The sequence below is a fragment of the Petaurus breviceps genome, unplaced genomic scaffold (genome assembly GCF_028583685.1).
Source record: "Petaurus breviceps papuanus isolate PSGF00001 unplaced genomic scaffold, PetGlider_PUasm1.0 171, whole genome shotgun sequence".
Lineage (NCBI taxonomy): Eukaryota > Metazoa > Chordata > Mammalia > Diprotodontia > Petauridae > Petaurus > Petaurus breviceps.
Window position 1 is genome coordinate 4,234,597 of NW_027185754.1, and position 13,657 is coordinate 4,248,253.

A 13,657-nucleotide genomic window follows, 5' to 3' on the forward strand; every position below is an offset into this window, starting at 1 on the left:
TTCATTGTGTTCAATGAGGATGTGATCCTATAACCAAGTCCCTTATCAATTTATTTGTCATCTTATACCTAGGCTGCTATGAAGTGCACTTAAGTGATTTCTGAATGAAAATTAATCTCAACTCTTTCCGCCTTAATATTCTGTGCTATAAAGCCAATTCTAAATAGTAGCAAGAAAACCACTGTCTACCACATTAGTAACATTGCCTAATTCTCTGGTAGTCTCTAAAGGACTCTAGCCTACAGAATATCCAGAAAGTAGAAGCTACGTTACCACTATGTAAGCACTAGGGCAAATGGCCATTTGTGATCCATTCCACTCAGAAATAATAAAGATCCTTATTATGTCCTTTTCATACTTTTCTCTTTATATTCTTTTATAGTACCCTACACAGCCTAGGGAAGCAATATAATATGAAAAGAATACTGGACTAGGACTCAGACCTATCACATACTATATGTGACCCTGGGTAAATTGTCAATCAGTTTCTTAAATATAATTCGATTCAAATTAAAAGAATTTATTAAGCATCTATGTGAATGACATGCTAGGTGCTAGAGAAACAAAGGAGAATGAAGTTGGCCTAGATGATCTCTAAGATTTCTTCTAAGGGGGCGGGGGTAGGTGGCCGTAGTGAGTAAGGCACCAGCCCCAGAGTCAGGAGAACCTGAGTTGGGTTCTGGCCTCAGACACTTAACACACACACACACACACACACACACACACAACTAGCCATGTAATCTTGGGCAAGTTACTTAACCCCAATTGCCCTCCAAAAGGCAAAAAAAAAAAAAAAGATTTCTTCTAGCTCTAAAATTCTATGATCTTAACATATCTCACATGCCTCCAATTCCATCTCCTTCAAGAACCCTACAACAACTAACTACGAAGAGAAATTCCCAAACTAAACCACCTAAAGTTAGATGATATTATGACTAATAATAAAAACAAAGCCAAATCTTTTTTCTATTCTGTGTACAAATGTATACAAATTTAGTACAATATAGATACTCAAATATGAATTGAAAATGGTTTCTATTTGCAACTTCCTTTCAACTATACTCCAGGTAAGTAGGAAGGAACCCACAATGAGAATTCAGTTAAGTGAAGAGCAACCCATCACAAATATTTTTTGCACTTCTGGAGAATACAAAAATTGGACATAATTACAAAATTTTCAAATAATTCACCACCATTTAAACCTTAATGAAGACCTAAAATCTAGAGTCCCTCTCTCCACCAAAAGGCTTTGAAGCCCAATTTGAAAACTTCTTGAATGAATAAAATGAATAAAAATGCCACTAAAGTACTACTAAAAATGCTTAAGCTACTGATTTCAATTAAAAAAAAACCCCTACATACTGATTGAAATATTTAGATAACGGTTTTCAATTACCTGTGTAATGTTATGAAAGGCATTTAACTACTCATTGCCTATTTTCCCTTATCTGAAAAATGAGGGGATTTAACTAGAGAATCTCATTTTGATACTCTGAAAGACTGGATAGCTATCTTGTCTAATGATGGAGATCACCTCTCCCCATGCCTTGTCATCTTCTGTGATTTTTGTCCTCTAGTTAAAGAAAATCAATTATAGGATCAAGATTGTTAAAATTCTTCAAATTCTGTCATTCTAAGCTCTTTGATTTGTTTCAAAATAGGGCAGCCATATTCCACTGAAATCAAGAAGAGAGGCTGAAAGAAAACTACACAAGTCAAGGAAAGCGAGTGTCAAAAAGGAATGGATAGTCATTATCATCAAATATCAAATAAGGACTGATAAAAAGTTCACTGAATTTCTTGGGACATAAGTTATTTTGTAACCTTTATGAATCATCTAGTACAGTGTCTTCCAAGGAATCCAGTAGCCCCACCTAAGACTGAATCTAACTCTAATATTTTAAAGATATGAGATTTGGCTAGTGTAGATACCTCCCTCCACTCACACAGATCAAAACCCATTCACACCTGAAGAGTTGCTGTGGCCAAAAAAATCAATACTCTGTTGCCAACCTAGAAATGGAGCTCCAATCTGGAATTTAGCTTGGCTGATCCTGATATGGCAGACATACAGTCCATCTCCAGGCTCTTTTCTTTAAAGTCTTTCCAGATTGGTAGCCTCTGGCACTCAACTGAAATGGCATTTGAAAAACCAGTCACTTCCATACTATGATGAAGCATCAGAATAGAAATTTATAAGAGAAAAGTGAATCTGGAATTTTTTTTTAAGCAATTGGGGTTAAGTAACTTGCTCCAGGTTACCCGGCCAGGTGTTTCTGGGTGAGTACTAAGTGTCTGAGCCCGGATTCGATCCCAGGTCATCCTGACTCTGGGGACAGTGCTCTAACTCGCTGTGTTACCTGGCCGCCCCTGGGATTTTTTAAATCACAGAAATTTAGGAACCCCCTAACTTGGAGCTGATAAGGAACCTTAGAGGTCACCTTAATCCAATACCCTCATTTTTCAGATAAGGAATGAGGAAAAGGTATGGAGAGCTGTACCTTTCTTGCCCAATATAACACAGAAACTCAGTAACAAAAGCCAATGTTAAAAAGCAGGTCCTTTGACTACAGACCTCATGAAATTTCTACTACCCCTCACAGCCTCTATGGAGGACACAAAGACCCAGATAAGTTAAAGAGATTTGACAGGGTCGTACATCTTTATGAAGAAATGTCATGATGTAATATTAAGAACCCTGCTTTGGGAGTGAGGTGACATAGGGTTCTACTTCTGGCTCTGTCACTGTATGGTAAATTTATTAACCTTGCTGGGACTTTTTTGTAAAATATGGGAATTTGAACTCGATAATTTCTAAAATATTCCCCAACCATACGATCAGTTTCTGTGATTCTGATTCTATGGTTGTGATCTATCTATCTTATACCATTACTCAAATGCATCTGTGATCTCATCAATGATGTAGACCGTAACTCCTCCATGCTTTCTCATTCTGAATGACTCTTGTCCAGTTCCTTCCATAAATTTGCCACAGGAGGGTTACTTAACATATGCAAGGGACCTTCCTCTCAACACATCAATGGCACATGTAAGTTATGCATCAGTTATTTATTGCTTTTATCATGTGACTAACATTCCTTTTATTTTTCATTCATATATTTCTTTGATACCACCCTTCAGTTTACTTCTTCATTCCTTAGTCATAATATGGAACAGCCTACTCACATCCACAATTAACCTCTCCACTGACCTCTAGATGAGGCTCAATGTAAAATCTCCTGAGATAGGATGATCTGCAACATCAATTTGCAGTATCTGTCCAATACAGACAATGAGTTGGGCAATAGAACTGTTGTGCATCTCAAATGAAATAATGTATATAAAATGCCTTGTAAACCTTAAAGTTCTAAGTAAATGTCAGTTATTATTAATATTAAAACCAAAATAATATTAAAACTACAGTGGTGGAATTGTTGTGCCCATTCTTCCCTTCTCCCTCTCTCCCCAGAGTCATAAATAATAAGCTAGAATTATTTCAATCAAATCCTTGGTTCAGGCTTGTGATTTCACTGGCACAGGAAAATCCAGGTATGGTAACTTCCACCACCAATACAGATCAGGCAAATGTTTAAAACTAGTAGTTTTAGAGAGTTGAACTGGAAACTGACAGATAAAGTGGTTTGCCCAGGGTCTCACAGCTATTATGTGTCAAGAGGCAGAACTACTCAGAGGTCCACTCTGTATACATATTACACCATACTGTATTTCAACCAAAGAGACAAATACATACACATACATGTATGAATATACAAATGTGTTTATATATGACAGCTTCTAAAGGATAATTTTAAAAAATTTCCAAAGTTAAAGGAAACAAAAATATATCACATTTATTTACCTGTCAAAATGTATACAAATTCCAAAATAAACCAAACTCAATGTGACACACATTACAATTGTGTATTTTTCTCCCTCTTATACTTTGGTTAATAAGATGTTAGTAGTTAACCTCCAATAATCCAATAAACAAAGTTTAATATAGTTTATGCTAATCAAACAGAAATTACTGCAACTCAAAAAGGTGGGACTTTTTCCAGGTATCAATCCTGTCCCCTTGGGTGAAACAATTATGTTTTAAATGACTGATTTCAAGAGCTTTCAAACATAAAACTCATACAGCTTAAAAAAAAAAAAAACATTTAACACCTCCCCACCCTGCAAAAATCTCTTACAAATTTGTTCATCCGGTAATAAGTACTTGTATTTCAGGAAACTCCATTTTTTCTGAAACCTATTTCATAAATATCACTGAGTAGTCTAAGCAATTTCTACCAGTTAGCTTTAGAGCCCTTATTAAAAATGATATATCCCAACAGGCTACACATATCAGTGACTGAACAGGTAGAGACATAACTGAGACCAACAGTTTTTTAAAAGTTTGTAACTATATATGACACTATTAAGGGCATATTTTTGGGGGGGAGTCCATTTTTATATATAAAGTGAAAACACATTTATCGAGTATACTTTCAAAGACAGAAATGTACTTAGTAAATGCCAAAAAAAAAAGTTTCTTCCAACAGTAAAATATTGCTAATTATTTTTCCATTCAGAGGTATTAAGAAAGCTTGAAGGCTTTGCTGTCCTTTTTAAATACACTGACACTTCTTTAAACAGAAATAACAGTCTTAAAAAGACTTGACACATCTAACCTAGGTACCTATAATACTATGCTAATACCTGACCAGGTAATAAGTGCCACCTTATGATAGTGCTATCTGGAGATTCAGTAAGGTGGAAGATGTGACAGAAAAGAAAAAAATCAGAAAACAACTACTGATCCACCGGGCTTTCTATTCTCTAGAGGCTCAGTTTGTCACCAGGCTAGATTTTCTACCACTCTTTTTATTCAAAGGCAGGAGCTGAGGTTCCAGTAACAGAGAGAGCTAGAAGAGTTACGGTTTTATAAAATTGTATGGAATGTAGCATCCTTTATTTACGAATTAAAGCAATGTAGTTAAATCATTGTACCACCAATAAAACCCTCCACATGGTACACCAATGCCACAGTGGCAGCTACGTGAAATTTTTAAAAGTTTAGAAAACACTGTCAATTTGTGATCACTATTTTCATTAATTTTATGTGACTCTTTTTTAAGTCTTTCAAATTGGAGAGCCCAAATCTTAAAGTGAAGCTCTCACTTAAGGCAACTTGATTTTAAAACTGTTAGTTGAATTGGAAATTAAATACCACTTCAACTTTTTACTCTTTAATATACTCTTGGATATTTTTTCTGCAACTCAATGGATCTCATCACAATTATCTGGCTAATTCTTACCAGTCTACCCACTATTTCCAATAGAATTTATTATTTGTTCTCTCCCTGTTTCCCATGATTTTAATTATTTTTTTCCTTCCTCATCTCCAATATCTCTGTAAAGATACTGTTTCCTTCTCTAATTTATCATATTTACATTGGTGATTTCCAGGTTCACCATTCCCTTATTGATCTTTAATATTTAATGATGACTGCATAAAAAGACCAAGATGGGAAGTGAAATGGGGAAAGAATACAGTAAGAAATGTGATGTAAAAATAAGGTAGCAATTAAAATTTATTTGTAAAAGTAGACTAAAATATTTTAAACTGTCCAGTAAGTTTTCTTCTGATTATAGCACCAATATTCTCAGTTCTTTCCCCATCTCTCAAATTTCATAAGCAGATCCCTCTTCACCTTAACATTTCTAATGTCTTTATTTCACATAACTATACTAAAACCTTGGTCAATGAATTATTTTGCCTTGACAAGGACTCATCACTGATTAAATGTGCTTTCCATCTATACACTTGAGATTGTTCTATTTAAAGTCCCTCATATCTATTTAAAATCTTTACTTTGTCCTTCCTTATAAAGTTCAAACTTCCCCCCCCCCGCCCCAAATTGTGAATACTGTTCCATTTTTACCTTACAAGTGCTTAGAATCAAGCAATTTCACTGCTGTAAAAGGCCTTAAAGAGATGCTAGAGCTTTCTAGTTCAAACTACCCTCCCCAACTTCTGTGTTATAAATGAGCAAACTTGAGGTCTGTAAGTAACTTGCTTTAAGATCATTAAATGCTTTTGGGTTGAATTGAAGCTGATATAGTACTATGCCTCCCTGCCTCATTCTTTTTTCCCTTTCATTTCCCTGAATCAACCCATCAGCATGTTTTCTCTCAAGATATTTCTCTTTTATCTTATTTCTTTTATCAATCCTTAACTTATGAGCTCCTGCTAAAAACTGATTATTATCCATGTAGGGATAGATTAGAAATCTGGTCAGGGTGACTAATTTTTCTTCTAATATATTTTATGCCAGTTTTATGAAATCTGTAATTCAGAGTATAAGCCCTAACGGCAGAAATTAGTTAATAACTTATTGCATAGTCTATTTAATAGATAATTACTTTAAAAATAGTAACAGAAGAAACATATTGATAAATATATAGTATTGCTGTACCTTGCTTTTAGCAACAGGTGTTTCTGAATCATAGAAGTTAGGGAGATAGAAGGGAACTTAAGAGATTATCTAGTCAAACTACCTTATTTTATAGTGGATCCTGAGTCCTCAAAGGGCGTAGTGATTTGCCAAAGGTCACCCAGCTAACATGGGGAAATTCTAGTACTAGTAGGACAATGCACTTTTCATATTCAGTCAGCAAATATTTACTAAACATGGACTGCTAGAAAGCACTATGCTGGGATTCTGTGTGCTGATACTCAATTTCTATAAACTTGACATAAAAGGTAAATTGATTATTTGAGCTTATGTTATATTCTTTACCCAAAATCTCTTGGTAATGTAATCTGTTTTATAAGTCAGTATGGTAAATTGGAAAGAACACTAGTAGGCTGTGGAATTAAAGGACTTAGGTTCAAATCCTACCTCTAATGCTTTCTACCATTGTGCTTTTGGACAAATCATTTAATTTCCCTAGGTCTTCAGTTTTATCTGTAAAGTGAGGGAACAGGACCAAATGTTTTCTGAAGTCTTTTACAGGTGTAGAGCAATAATGCTATGGTTTCCTATGCCAGAACTTCTTTAAATAGGGGTCAGCTAGAAAGTGATATAGTACAGGATAAATCTTTTTGGTTCAATATGATAAAAAAAAGCTAATCAAAATATAGAGGACTTAAATTATTATTAAATAATAAAAATGTGAATGTAGAACTATTTAGAGACTGGCAAACTAAATTCTGATAGTCTGAAATTTTATTAACAAAACTAAGATTTAATGTTCAAAGTTGGAGGCGGGGCTCACATCTATTGGGTAATGGGGGAGGTGTAATACCCAAGGCCTCTATGAAAGTAATTGTGAGTAACAAGTGTTAACAGCATGTCTCAAATAACTTTTATTCTCCTCTACGTGGTTTCATGATGAAAAGTTTTATTTAAAAGAAAAGGAAAATAAAAACAAATAAAAAAACAAAAACAACCAAGGCTGACCTGCAGCTGAGGAAAGGGACCACTGGTTAGTAAGATACCAGACTTTGGAAATGGTACTTAATTCGGGAGATGCCATGGAATCACCCATTACATCCTTTACTCTAATGCAATGAAGCAGCTGCAACCAAGCACGCACAGAGCAGGAGATGAGAAGAAACCTGGCCATGCTGTTGGCATGAATATAGGCCGAGAAAGGGCTGCCCGTGGTAGAAAGGGGGAGGGAGAGGGCAGAGTATCACTGAGAAGCAGCTCTGCTAAAACCCCAGAGCCACGGCCTGGGAAAGCACTGGAGGCCCGGTGCCCTAGGGCACGGCGTGCTCCCGGGACACCCAGGCAATGAGTCACGGCTGGCCGCGAAAGGCGGACGGGGGAAGGGAGGAGGAGGGGGGCGAAAAGGAGTAATAAGGAGAGGGAGATGAAAGATAGAGGGAGGGGAGCTGGGAGCTGCAGGAGCCCAGGGTAGGGTGGGGGTGGTGGCGCGAAGGAGAAAACGTGGGGGGGGGGCTGCTGGCCAGTGGGGGGGGTGGGGGGGGACGGGGGGGGGGGGGGGGGGACCTGAGACCCAGGGGCTTCTCTCTCTGGAAAGAAGGTGGGAATACCGCTAGAGGCCAAGCAACCGCATGCCAAGGCCCCCTCCCTCCATCTACATGCAGCTCGAGGGGCAGACGCCGCCTCCCCACACCACACACACTCATTCTCTCTCACTCTCACACTTACACACACTCTCACACACCCGTGCAACAGGCACGGCGGCGGCGGCGTCTGGGTCGGTCCCTGGGCAGAGGACGGGGTGGTAGCCCGCAGCCATGACAGCCCCCGGAGACTCCAGCGCGCTCAGCCACACGTGTCAGGGACCCCTTGCCAGCCTCCAGCCTCGCCCCTTCCACACCCCCTCGGCCAGGGACCTCCTCCGCCCGAGCGCGGCCTGGCCCCGGCCCCGAAACCCCGGCCGGGCGGCGGCGGCGGCGGCGGCGGCGGCGGCGGCAGCGGCACGTACTCACCGCCGCTCGGTTCGCCATGACGGAGCCGCCCCCCGCCGCCGGCGGCGCCGGCCCCCCACCTCGACGGAGACTGACACGACCGGCTGGCCCAGAGGGGCCCCCGAGACCACCCGCCTGACAGACACCCGCCCCCGCCGGCCCCAGCCCGCGCGCCCCCCGCCTCTCCCCACCAGTTGAGCGGGGGCCCCGGCTCTCCCCTCCGGCGGCGGTTGGCAGCGGTTGGCGGCGGAGGCGGCGGTGGCAGCAGCAGCACTTACCGGCGGCGCGGCCAGGCCCCCCTGTCAGAGCGGGGTCGAGGAGGGAGGAGGGAAGGGCACCGCCTCCCCCGCGCCGCCACGCACCCGCCTGATTGGCCCAGTTCACTCCCCAAGCGCAACCCCACCAGCCCCAACGAGCGGCACACCGACAGCACAGGCGCCTCATTTGCATATTTGTGCCCAAGCCGATGATTGGTCTGAATGGGCGGGGCTCTAGCCGGAGCTGTTGCTGCTTCTGCAGCGGAGGAGATTTAGGATTGTAAAAGAAAAGGCGCCGAATCCCAGTCTTCCGTCCCCCCCAGGCCCGACCCAAACTGTAGGCAGGGATGGGGAAGGGCAAAGAGGGGGCGGGGTTGCCCCAGCTCCATCAAGGCCCCGCGGCTCCGCCAGCCCAATCCCCAGCGTGGTTACTCCAGGCCGCCTCGCACCACATACTGGGAGGTCTCTCAGTCCTGGGAAGGCCGGGGCTGGGGCGCCCTCTGGCCGGAGCTCGACACAGTGCAGCACCCCGCCCCGCCCCTTCCCACCGCCCCGCCCCTTCCCACGGCCCAGCCGCCACGTCAGGGCCCCGCTCAGCCCCTAGGCTCTCACCCCGACACCTCCCGCCCAGGACACGGCCCCGCCGCCACGTCACGGCCTGGCCTCGGACCCCCTCCAGCCCGCACGGGGCTGCCACCCAGCTAGATCTGGGCCCTGGGCGGGTACAGCCATTCATGAATCCTTCCGGCCACTGCTCGAGTCGATCAGGGTCCTTACCGGACCATGTGTCCCCGTCCCCGTCTGCAGGCATGGTTCGCACGTTTCTCCCTCTTCTAGTGGAGCGGTGCAAATGGGCCCAGTGAAGCACGAGTTGCATTCTCAGATCTTTCCATTTCCAAATGTTAATGTATACTACGGCCCGCATTTTCAAATTTAACGTATAATCCTTGTGCCCTCTATGTCTATATTGTGGACTTAACAGCCAAAAATGATCCCTCTGAACAGGAATGTGTAAGGTCCCTGCCTAGTTCCACCCCTGTTATCGACATTAAGAATTGTAGATTGGTCATTAAATTTAAAAATAAAAAATATCTTCGTGTGTAGGTAGGTAATATCAACCAACCTTTATGATCAATAAAAAAATAAAGTTTACAGTTATGCTGTTTTTTAGGTTTGCAAACTGAGTAACAACCTTGTAAGACAGGCAGCACCAGTATTATCTATTTTGCTGATGAGGAAAATAAGATTTGGAAAATATAATGTGACCCAAGGTCACAATTGTAAAAGTAGTAGTCAGACCTTTGGTCATCTGCTTCTGCCTCCACTAAAGCATGCTGCCTCCCACCCTCGCTTATTCCAAAGAGCATTACCCCAGTCCAATTGTGCCTTTCTGGGACAATATTTGCCAAGTCATACAGATGATGAAAGCCTCTTGGATCTCACTGCATCTACAAAAGTACACTGAAGTTCATTAACAACAAACATATGACATTGGTACCCGTATAAGATTTAGAAAGGAGAGACCCTAAGATAACATGCACTCTAACCTCTTTGTTTTTACAAATGAGGAAATTGATACCCTGAGAGGTAAAGGAACTGTCCAGAGTCACAGAGGGAGCCTCAGAGCATGAATTCAAAACCTAAAAATTCTAAAAATAAATCTGACAGTCTCCCATAGTTTCTATAGCTAGATGAAGCCACAGCAGACAGAGCACTGGGTCTAGAGTCAAGGAAACCTGAGTTCAAATCCAGCCTTAGACACTTACTAGCTTCATGACTCTGGGCAAGTCTGTTTACTTCAGTTTCCTCTTCTATGAAATGGGACTCATAATAGTACCTACCTCCCAAGGGTGTTATGAGGATCCCATGAGATAATACCTGTGAAGCTCTTGGCACATCGTAAGTGCTATGTACATGTTTATTCCCTCTCTCTTCCCTCTCATGGTCACAAAGCAGAAAAGTCATGATTCAAAACAAGTCCTTCACTCCTCCAGCTTCAGGGCCAGCATCCTTTCCACTGTACCACAATAGTTACATTGGCAGTTTACCTTCTATGTTTCTATTAATTAGAGGGCCTGAGTTTAAATCTTGTCTCTTCCATTTGCTATCTGTGTGACCTTAGGCAAATCACCTAACATCTCTGGGTCTAAATTTCCTCATTTGTACAATGAGAGGATTGGCTAGATGACCTCTCAGGTCCCACTTGCTCAAAATCTATGAACCTGACCAAGATTTTGCTTGACACTAATTCCTGAGAAAACCCATTCTGAAGACCTTAATTGGTTTCCAGGGATATATCTGCATATCTGAAGCTTCTGTCCATCAATGGTAGTTTAAATCTATGGGACCAAGCAGAACAAGGCTAATGCTTCTTCCATATGACAGTTGTTTGAGTACTGGATGGCTATCATCATGTCTCCTCCTAAATCTCCTGGCTAAATATCCCCAGGTCTTTCAACCAGTCCCAAAATGATGTGATCTTAAGGCCTTTAACATACTGGTTACCCTCCTCTCTTGAGTTTAATCAATAAATCAGCAGGCATTCATTAAATACTTACTATATGGGGATGGCTAGGTGGCGCAGTGAATACAGCACTGGCCCTGGACCTTGGGCAAGTCATTTAACCCCAAATGCCCTGCCCTCTCCCCTCCAAAAAAAACCAACCAAACAAAAAACAAACAGACAAAAATACTTAATATATGCCAGGCACTATGCTATATATGCCCTGAGAATATAAAGAAAAAGCAAAAACAGTCCCTGCCCTCAAGGAGCTTACCTTCCAAGGAGGGAGAAAACATGTACATTTATATGTACATACAAAAGAAAGAATAAGTGTAAATTAATCTTAGAGGGAAGGCCTTAGCAGCTGATGCTACCTGCAAAGGTCCACTTCAGGAGGTGGATTGAGCAGAGTCCTAAAATAGGCCAGGGATTCTAAGAGGCAGAAGTAAGGAGGCCTGGAACTATCACAAAAGCAGAGACAGGAGATGGAGTGTCCAACAAAAGGAACAGCAAGAAAGCCAATTATGGCTAGACCTTGGAGTAGGATGTCCTTCCTACAATCCCAAATATGATCTTCCCAGGGTACAGGAACTTGAGACTACGCCCTGCCTCACTGTGAATACTCTGCTTTTTAAAGTACAGAACTATTAGGTTTTGTTTTGCTTTGTGACATATGCATTCTAGTCCCAAATATTTTTCAGATAAACTGACTTCAGCCAAGCCTCCCCCATACTGTACTTGGGGAGCTTATTTAAAAAAAAAAAAAGTCAAGTGTAGGACTTCACATTTATCTCTACTAAAGTTTGTCATATTTAGTGGTCCAATCTTTTAATGGCTAGAATTCTACCCTGTTGAGAGGTGTTTCAATCCTCACTGTTATCCAGCATATTGGCTCCCTCCCAGCTTTGTTTCATTGTCAAATATGATGTGTGCCATCTATGCTTTCATACAAGTCATTGGTAAAAATGTGAAAAGAGTGCCAGGTCAACCAGATATCTCTATGACAATCCACTAAATATCTACCTGCAAACTGACATAGACTCATTAAAGACTACTTTGTGAGTCGGTCACTTAGTCAGTTATAAACACACCTAATCTAGCCCTCATCTCTCCATCTTCTCCATAACAATAGCACAAAAGACTACCAAATGCCTTACCAAAATCTAGGTAAAATCTATGTACAGCCTTCCCTTGATCTACCATTTTATTAACTCTAACAAAAAAGGAAATGGAGTTAGTCTGGCATGACTTCTTGATGATGCCATGCTAGCCATTTGTGGTCACTTCCTTTTCTAAATGGTCATAAACCATTCATCTAATGATGTGGTCTTGAATTTTTCTGGGAATCCAAGTTAGGTTCATAAGCCTTTGATCTACAGATTTCACTCTTCCTTTTTTTGAAAACTGGAATATTTGCTCTTCTCTAGTTCTGTAACACTTCTCCCATTCTTCACATTCTTTCACTGATCACTGAAGTAACTTGGCAATCAATTCAAGCAATTATTTTAGTACTCTGGGATTCATTTCATGCAGGTCTGGTGACTTGTAATCATGGGCAGACAGATAGTCACTCTCTTATTTTCTCCTTATTCATGTATGGTTTCAACTATGCATTAACCATTTTTTGTTCTTTTGAACTCTATAGTTCAAAAAATAATTGTCCTCAGCAGGGAAAATGGAAGCAAATAAAAATTCATCAAACCCCATTTCATTACAGAGCCCCCTAAATGAGACTTACAACTCAAATGAATGAGACCTAACTATCCACACAGAAAAAACTAAGTGGATAAGTAGCCCACTGAGACTCTACACTGAGTCTCTATATCTAGCACTACATTTATCTTGGGCATATCTTACAAAGGAAAAATGAGGTGGGCCTAAAATTGAACAGAAAGAAGAGATTTGGTCAGACTATATTTGGGAAAACTACACAATGCTTTCAACTACACCAAGTTTCTCTATGAAGCAAAAGTCCTTCTTAATACCAATATTTTCTCAGTGCTTTTATATGACTCTGAATCACGTGATTCCACAAATTCTGACAAATTGTGAACCAAAGTGCAGGAGAGATGTGTACTGGGGCATAAATAGACTATAGAATATTAACAATGATATCTTGCATGTAATAAGTTACACAAAGGATATAGAAATTCAAAATAGGAAGAAAAGTTGGATGGATTTTATAACAACGGTGAAGAATAAGAAATAGGCCCTGCATTGCAATGGTAACTACTTGACATTAAGAATCTTAGAGGAAGACTCACCAGCCAGGGTTGACTTGCTATAAAAAATTTATTGAAGGACATTGAGAAAAGTCACACAAGATGAGAAAGCACAGATGGGTTGTTATCTATAGTAGGGCAGGATAAGTATAATGGTTGAGATTTTCAACCTTTTCTTGTTGAACTCCTCATGAATTTTAAAATCTCAGCCCCAAATGTAGGCAGTTATCATCTCTTAATAACTCAA

General features: G+C 41.0%; 1 protein-coding gene across 12 annotated transcripts in view; it reads right to left on the reverse strand.

The window, feature by feature from the left end:
* Positions 1 to 13,657, reverse strand: part of CHD9 (chromodomain helicase DNA binding protein 9) — a 254,078-nt gene that overhangs the window by 212,206 nt on the left and 28,215 nt on the right. For 5 of the 12 annotated variants that reach the window (XM_069082498.1, XM_069082499.1, XM_069082497.1 and 2 more), the window contains exon 1: positions 8,707 to 8,893. The exons of 2 other annotated variants lie outside the window; for them this stretch is intronic. The gene's annotated coding sequence lies outside the window, so the exon portion shown is untranslated. Of the gene's footprint in view, positions 1 to 8,619; positions 8,896 to 13,657 lie in introns of those variants that run through there. 5 more of the 12 variants (XM_069082494.1, XM_069082492.1, XM_069082488.1 and 2 more) reach the window with 3 other exon arrangements.